At 45.4% G+C, this 9,128-nt stretch overlaps 1 protein-coding gene across 1 annotated transcript in view; it reads left to right on the plus strand.

The window, feature by feature from the left end:
* The window catches only part of LOC122553785 (dedicator of cytokinesis protein 2-like), a 1,227,980-nt gene that overhangs the window by 133,553 nt on the left and 1,085,299 nt on the right, over positions 1 to 9,128 (plus strand). The gene's annotated exons all lie outside the window — the stretch shown is intronic.

Below are 9,128 nucleotides of genomic sequence, written 5' to 3' on the forward strand. Positions count from 1 at the left end.
CTTCCTCTGGCAGCTCATTCCATACACGTACTACCCTCTGCGTGAAAATGTTGCCCCTTAGGTCTCTTTTATATCTTTCCCCTCTCATCCTAAACCTATGCCCTCTAGTTCTGGACTCCCGGACCCCAGGGAATAGACTTTGTCTATTTATCCTATCCATGCCCCTCATAATTTTGTAAACCTCTATAAGGTTACCCATCAGCCTCGAACGCTCCAAGGAAAACAGCCCCAGTCTGTTCAGCCTCTCCCTATAGCTCAAATCCTCCAACCCTGGCAACAGCCTTGTAAATCTTTTCTGAATCCTTTCAAGTTTCACAACATCTTTCCAATAGGAAGGAGACCAGAATTGCAGACAATATTCCAACAGTGTCTGCGTGGGTTTCCTCCCACAGGCCAAAAGCATGCAGTTCAGGTGAATTGGCTGTGCTAAATTGCCCATAGTGTTAGGTGCATTTGTCAGAGGGAAATGTGTCTGGGTGTGTTACCCTTCAGAGGGTTGATGTGAACTTGTTGGGCCGAAGGGCCTGTTTCCACACTGTTGGGAATCTAATCGAACCTAACTCCTCCAATAGAGTAACATCCCTTAGCAAGAAGGAAAATTCAGAAAAATGGATGTGTCTCATAAGTAACCCAGAGAAACCCCAGCTTCTAGCTTTAACCAAGAGAGGGAAATGATAGCATGAAGCCCACAATAGAAACTGCTTAAAGCTAAAGCCTGCTCTGTGAGAGCTGGCCACACCCAGCCAGGATGCCTCTATTGTTCCAACTTTTAAAACAAAACCCAAGACCTCACTCTTTACTCTAGTGGTTTTGGTAGGCTACTTGACACCTCTGCTGTACAACCTGTCTTCAATAAAAACAGGCCAAAATTAGAATTAGTTTTATTGTCACGTACTTGCATGAGCACAGTGAAAAGTTCACAAGTCATCGCTTACAGCACGATCTTTCATAGAGCATCTTCAGTTACAGTTCTGAGAAAAATAACGAAGTAAGAAGTTCAGCATTGCAGAATTTAGGAATAAATTACAAAATGGAGAAAAAATGTTCAGAATAATGGTCTTCCAGTCCAGTTTCCAGTCCGCATCGGGCCTTGACTCAAGACCATGCGAAGCTTCACCTCAGGTTTCACGAAGCCAGGAGAATGCTCTGGAATCACCTCGAGACCAGATGTCCAGGCTGAGGCCATGCCAGGCTGAGAGACCGCTAAGTATAAGCGGAAGACCACCACACTGGACCGAGGGACCACCACGCTGAGCTGCTGAGAGATTGCCTCATACTGCTGGAAGACCACCATGCTGGGCCGAGAGAACTCCATGCTGAGCTGAGACAACACCTTTTCAGGTCTGCGCTGAGATGGGGAGTTCTGAGGCCGGGCAATGCCTTGGAATTCGTGGCCTCTGACCTCGCACAACCCCTTAAAGCCACAGCATCGTCCACTAGTAATTCTTTGTGTTCATTTCCATCCACCTGAGGGGACAGGCAGGACCTTGGTTTAATGCCTCAGCCTAAAAGGCAGCAACTCTGACACTGCATGGGAGTTTTGAGTGTTTGGGTTCTGGATTGGGACTTGAGCCCCACACGCTGCTGATACAGAGGCACTACTACTGATTATGACATTGAGTGCAGCCATATTTGCGGTTTGCAGAGTGGTGGAGAGGTCAGAGCAGCTGGCAAGCTGGAGTGAGGCAGATGCAGTTGTGACTCCGAGACTGCCTGTCATAGCCGCTTTCAGGAGGGATGGAGTAAGGTTGGCCTGGGCTCTTCCCATCCTGGGGCTCGGTCCCGTCAGGCCAATGGTTGTGTTTGGCGCCCAATGTACCTGAACAGGCCAGACAGGACCTTGGGGTATTACTGATGGAGGACAGTGTGGGAAACCCACAACTTATAAGAATTCTATTCCCTCAGAAACCCTGGAGTGGTGACTGAAAGGCCTCATGTGCTACCACTGGCATTCAACGATGAAGGGGTACAAGGTAAACATTATCATAAATGCCTGCAGTCCACTGGGGATAGTTCCTCTTTCTCATTTTTTCACACTTCTAACCACCCCCAGACTCCCCACCATGCTCAGCAGAAGAACCAGAGAGACCAGTGGTTTCAGGCACATATTTCTTTGAAAGTTATGTCACAGGTAGACACGCTTGTCTTCATTTCTCAGACTATTGAGTATAGGATTGGGGACATCATGTTGAGGTTGTACAGGATGTTGGTAAGGCCACTTTTGGAGTATTGTGTACAGTTCTGGTCGCCCTGCAGTAGGAAGGATATGAGTAAATTGGAAAGGGTTCCGAAAATATTTATCGTGATGTTGCTTGGGCTGGAGGTTTTGAGCTATAAGGATAAGCTGAGACCATTTTCACTGGAGCGTCGGAGGTTTATTAATTCATGAGCGGCATAAGGTAAATAGCCAAGGTCTTTTCCCTAGGGTTCAAAATGAAAGGACATATTTTTAAGGTGAGAGGAGAAACCCTTGAAAGGGACCTGAGGAGCAACTTTTTCACATAGAGGATGGTTCATGTGTGGAACGAATTGGTAGAGGAAGTCGTTAATTCACGTACAGTTACAACACTGAAAGGACATTTGGACATATGTGGGAAACCTGGTCAGCATGGACGAGTTAGACCGAAGGGTCTGTTTACGTGCTGTATGACTCTATGATTCTCTGACCAGGCCTGCTAATGTGCACTGATGCTGCTCTGACGCTTACATTGATATCCGCTCCTGGTGATTCCCTAAAAGCTCTTGTCAAAGTGACATCACTGCATTCATCCGTTCTCTGAGGCTCCAACAATGTTCCTTCTCCTCAGGCCCACTGCAGTACCACTGGTGACCACTGCTTCCAGTGGCACTGTTGGCATTGGAAAGTTGCTAACATTTAGTTGGACCACGGCTCTTGCAGACAGGACATCTATTTTCTGTCAGGACTGCGTTGGTGCAGTGATAGTGTCATGGGCTAGTAATCCAGAACCCACCCTGTCCAGGTTAATGTTTTTGGTTCAAATCCCACAGTGGCAGATGGTGAAATTTAAAAATTGATAAAAATCTGGAATAAAAAAAAACAAGCTTGCAAATGACATTGTAACCACTGTCAATTGTTGTAAAAATCCACCTGGTTCACTAAATGTCCTTTCTGGAAGTAAATTACCTGCTCTGGCTGACATATGATTCCAAGTGGTCCAAGATAATATGATCGACTGTTAGCTATTAAATGCTGGCTGAGCCAGTGACACCCACTCCCAAGGATGAATTAAAATTAATTCTTGTGGAAAATTGCCACAGCGGAGCCAGGAATCCTAAAAGCATCTGGCAGGATTATTGCTTGGTTTCATCCCATCAAGCCTCACTGCAGGTGTTATTGGTTTTCAAGATGATTCTCTTCAGCCATTATGGCTCTTTGAAAGAAGTATCCATTTAGCCCCACTCCCCTGCTCTTTCTCCACAGCCCATAGTTTCTTTCTCAAGAACTTATCCAATTCTGAAAGTCATCATTGAATTTGCTCCATCCTCTCCTTCAGCCAGTGTATGTTAGTCTGTTCCATGATCCTGGTTTGTAACCCTAGACTGGTCACGAGAGTTCAATTCAATGCATCTTGAGTGCAACTCTCCTCCTAAATTTCACATTAGTTTTCCCACAAGGAGGATCCACGGTGGCACAGCACCAGGGACCCGAGTTTGATCCCACCCTCGGGTGACTGACTGTGTGGAGCTTGCACATTCTCCCCGTGTCTGTGTAGGTTTCTTTCAGGTGCTCCAGTTTCCTCCCACAGTCCAAAGATGTGCAGGTTAGGTGGATTGGCCATGCTAAATTATCTCATAAAGTCCAGGGATGTATAGTTTAGGTGGATTGGCCATTAGGAATGAACTAGGGGTGTATGGCTAAGCCATGGTAAAAATGTGGGATATGGTGGAGGGGTGGGATGCAATGAATCAAATGGCCTGTTTCTGCATTGTTTTAAATAAAAAGGCAATGTCTCATGGTGATTAATATTTGCTGCTTTGGACATTAACATTTTACAAGGGAGGGAATGGCCCAGTGGTATTGGCACTGACTGTTTATCCCGAGACCCAGATAACATTACAGGGACCTGGGTTCAAGTCCAACCATGGGATTTTATTATTTCAATACAAATCTGGAATTAGGAGTCTAATGATGAACATGAATCTGTTGGTTGATTGTCAGAAAAATCCCATCTAGTTCACTGATGTCCTTTGGGGAAGGAAACTGCCAGCCTTACTTGGTCTGGTCTACATGAGACTCTAGACCCATGTCAATGTGGTTGATGCTGAACTGCTCTCTGCGCAATTAGATATGAGCAATAAAAGCTAGTCTATCCAGCGACACCATCATCCCGTGAATTAAGTTTAAACAAAAATCCTCTTGGGGCAGCACGGTGGCTCAGTGGTAAGCACTGGTGCCTTACAGGGTCAGAGTTACACATTCTCCCTATGTCTGTGTGGGTTTCCTTCGGGTACTCCGGTTACTGCCCACAGTCCAAAGATATGCAGGTCAGGGAGATTGGCCATGCAACATGCAGGGTTAGGAGGATGGGGTAGAGGGTTAGGTCTGGGCGGATGCCGGAAATGGCAGAGGATGATGTTATGTATACGAAGGTTGGTGGGTTGGAAGGTAATATTTCCCTCCCCACCCCGATCCACTTTCTGTAAAGACCATTCCCTCCGCGACTCCCTCGTCAGGTCCACACTGTTCCAACAACCCACCCTCCCCTCCCGGCACCTTCCCCTGCCACCGCAGGAATTGCAAAACCTGCACCCACACCTCCCCCCCCCTCACCTCTGTCCAAGGCCCCAGAGGAGCCTTCCACATCCATTAAAGTTTCACCTGCACTTCATTTAATGTATCCGTTGCCCCGCTGTGATCGCCTCTACATTGGGGAGACAGGGTGCCTACTCGCAGAGTGCTTCAAAGAACAGTTCTGGGACACCCACATCAACTGGCCCCACTGCCGCATGGCCAAACAATTCAACTCCCCCTTCCACTCCACCAAGGGCATGCAGGTCCCAGGCCTCCTCCTTCGCCACTCCCTAACCACCCGACGCATGGAGGAAGAACGCCTCATCTTATGCCTTGGGACCCTTCAACCCCACAGCATCAATGTGGACTTCACCAGTTTTCTCATCTCCCCTCCCCTCCCCTCCCCCCACCACTTTATCCCAGATTCAACCTTCCAACTCAGCACCGCCCTCACCTGCTCCTTGGATGCTGCCTGACCTGCTGTGCTTTTCCAACACCACACTCTCGACTCTAAACCCCAGCGTCTGCAGTCCTCACTTTTGCCTGGGTAGATGTTCTTCGGAGGGTCAGTGTGGACTCGATATGCCAAATAGCCTGCTTCCCCACTGTAGGGGTTCTATGGTTACAGGGAGATAAGATATACAAAAAGGAATCGCTATTGTTAATGGATGTCAAAGAGAAGGGAAACAAATGAAGTGCTTTAAATTATTGGTTTCAATTATGTTACTTTCACTTGTCCAATTGCATTTGGTTTGAAATCATTAAGAAAGGAAACAACTAGTGTTTGATGAGTCATAGGCTCAGAGCTGATTAATTTTTTTTCCAGTTGCAGTGTTACCGACGGTATTAGAAACTTGTGTTAAGTAATGGCTACTAATAGAGAATAATCCATGTTCCAGCTGTTTGGGCTTGCCCTTCTCTAAAAGCTTTGAGTGTCCCCTGGCATTTGATGAATAGCTTCCTAAAGTGCTTCTTGTTTTGCATTGCTTTCTTGAATGCAAGCATCACTGGCTGTGCCAGCATTTATTGCGCATCCCGAATTGCCCAGAGAGCTGTTGAGAGTCAACCATATTGCTATGGATCTGGAGTCACATGTAGGCCAGACCTGGAAAGGATGGCAGATTTCATCCCCATAAAGGACATGAGAGAACCAAATGGGTTTTTTAACAACAATGAACCATGGTTATATGGTCACCAACTTTTAATTCAGATTTTTATTGGATTTAAATTTCACCATCATAAAGTAAATCTCACAATCCATGATGGGATTCAAAGAGATGTTCCCAGAACATGGTTCTCAAATGAAGGCGATGGCCCAGAGATGTTTTAGCTAGATTATTAATCCAGAGAGCAGGAGAATCGACATTTCACATCATAAGTTAATTTCACAATCCATAACAAGATTTGAAACATCGACTCTCCTACTCCTTGGATGCTGCCTGACCTGGCTGTGCTTTTCCAGCACCACATTTTTCAACTCTGATCTCCAGCATCTGCAGTCCTCACTTTCTCCTGTTAATCCAGAGACTCAGGTAATGTTCTTGGACCTGGTTCGAATCCCACCAGGGCAGCTGGCGGGATTAAAAAAAACGTAAGAGTCTAATGATGACCATGAAAGTGTTGTTGATTGAAAGAATCTCACTGATGTATTCACGGTAGGAAGATAGAGGGATAAATATTATTCACAGCAATGAGCAGTGTTCCCCTATTCTATTTCAAAATAGTTCCTTGGGGATCTTCAAATGGTTGCACCTCAGGGTACAGTTGGTGTCTTGGGTTTAAAGGCTCAGCACAAAAATGGTACCCCTGACAGTGTGGCACTTATTATGAACTGCATTGGAGAGACCTAGCCTTGATGTTTTTTGTTTTATTTGGAGTCTGTGATCTTGTGTTACAGAGATGCGAACAGTGTGATCTGTGTACTGACTATTGACATCCTAGAGAATGTTGAGACAATTCATGATGAACAATGCTATCCAAAATGGGAAATTTTATTGAACCATGTAATGTAATATACTTGCGCACTGCCAGCCCATTGCATAAGTTCAGTGGATGTGCAATGTTAGGTCAATAGTTGAAGTCAGTGTTTTACAATCGTGTAAAAAGCCTTTATAAATGTAAAGACATTTTCATAAATTAATCGTCACCATCATTTTACATTCATGGGCCCATGAACCGTAATGTAATCTAGTCCCATTTGCCAGCACTTTGTTCATATCCCTCCAAACCCTTCCTATTCATATCGCCATCCAGATGCATTTTAAATGCTGTAATTGTGCCAGCCTCCACCACTTCCTGTGACATCTCATTCCATACACACATCACCCTCTGTATGAAAAAATTGTCCCTTGGGTCCCTTTTATATCTTTCTGCTCTCACCCTAAACCTATGCCCTTGAGTTCTGGACTCTCCCACCCCAGGGAAAAGACTGTCTATTTATCCTATCCATGCCCCTCATGATTTCATAAACTACTACAAGGTCACCCCTCAGCCTCCGACGCTCCAGGGAAAACAGTCCCATTCTAGTCAGCCTCTCCCTATAGTTCAAATCCTCCAAACCTGGCAATATCCTTCCAATAGGAAGGAGACCAGAATTGCACACAATACTATAAGAGTGGCCCAACCAGTGTCCTGTACAGCCGCAACATGACCTCGCAACTCCTGTACTCAGTACTCTGACCAATGAAGGAAAGAATATCAAACACCTTCTTCACTATCCTACCTATCTGCGAATCTACTTTCAAGGAACTATGAACCTGCACTCTACGATCTCTTTGTTCAGCAACACTCCCTAGGACCTTACCATTAAGTGTATATGTCCTGTTATGATTTGCTTTCCCAGAATGCAGTACCTCGCATTTACCTAAATTAAACTCCATCTGCCACTCGTTTGGCCCATCTTATCAAGATCTCGTGTACTGTGAGGGAACCTTCTTTGCTGTCCACTACAACTCCAATTTTGGTGTCATCTGCAAACTTACTAACTATACCTCCAATGCTCACATCTAAATCATTTATCGAAATGACGAAAAGCAGTGGACCCAGCACTGATCCAATAATACAAGCAGATGGCACTCAGATCTAGTAGTACCTGTGGAGAGAGAAACAGGACTAACATTTCAAATCATGGAGTCATCGAGATGTACAGCAGGGAAACAGACCCTTCGGTCCAAATTATCCGACCAGATATCCCAACCTAATCTAGTCCCACCTGCCAGCACCCGGCCCATATCCCTCCAAACCCTTCCTATTCATATACCCATTCAGATGCCTTTTAAATATTGCAATTATACTAGCCTCCACCACTTCCTCTGGCATCTCATTCTATCCATGCACCACCCTCTGCATGAAAATGTTGCCCCTTAGGTCTCTTTTATATTTTTCCCCTCTCACCCTAAACCTATTCCCTCTAGTTCTGGACTCCCCCATCCCAAGGAAAAGACTTTGTCTATTTATCCTATCCATGCCCCTCATGATTTTATAAACCTCTATAAGGTCAACCCTCAGCCTCTGATGCTCCAGGGAAAACAACCCTAGACTATTCAACCTCTCTCTATAGATCAAATCCTCCAACCCTGGCAAAATCCTTGTAAATCTTTTCTGAACCCTTTCATACAGTCAGGGCAGGCAGGGACAAGGTAGGACTAATAAATTAAACTGCATTTATTTCAATGCAAGGGGCCTAACAGGGACGGCAGATGAACTCAGGGGCATGGTTAGGAACATGGGATTGGCATATCATAGCAATTACAGAAACATGGCTCAGGGATGGGCAGGACTGGCAGCTTAATGTTCCAGGATACAAATGCTACAGGAAGGATAGAAAGGGAGGCAAGAGACGGGGAGGGGGAGAGGGGGTTGGCATTTTTGATAAGGGATACAATTACAGCTGTGTTGAGGGAGGATATTCCACAAATACATCCAGGAAAGTTATTTGGGTGGAACTGAGAAATAAGAAAGGGATGATCACCTTATTGGGATGTATTATGGACCCCCTAATAGAGGGAAATTGAGAAACAAACTTGTAAGGAGATCTCAGTTATCTGTAAGAGTAATAGGGTAGTTATGGTAGGGGATTTTAACTTTCCAAACATCGACTGGGACTGCCATAGTGTTAAAGGTTTAGATGGAGAGGAATTTCTTAAGTGTGTACAAGACAATTTTCTGATTCAGTATGTGGATGTACCTACTAGAGAAGGTAAAACTTGACCTACTCTTGGGAAATAAGGCAGGGCAGGTGACTGAGGTTGAAAAATGTGATGCTGGAAAAACACAGCAGGCCAGACAGCATCCAAGGAGCAGGAGAATCGACGTTTCGGGCATAAGCCCTTCTTCAGGAATGAGGCTGGTGTGCCAAGCGGGTTTGAGATAAAAG

Source organism: Chiloscyllium plagiosum, chromosome 1 (genome assembly GCF_004010195.1).
Source record: "Chiloscyllium plagiosum isolate BGI_BamShark_2017 chromosome 1, ASM401019v2, whole genome shotgun sequence".
In the NCBI taxonomy this organism is placed as follows: Eukaryota; Metazoa; Chordata; class Chondrichthyes; order Orectolobiformes; family Hemiscylliidae; genus Chiloscyllium; species Chiloscyllium plagiosum.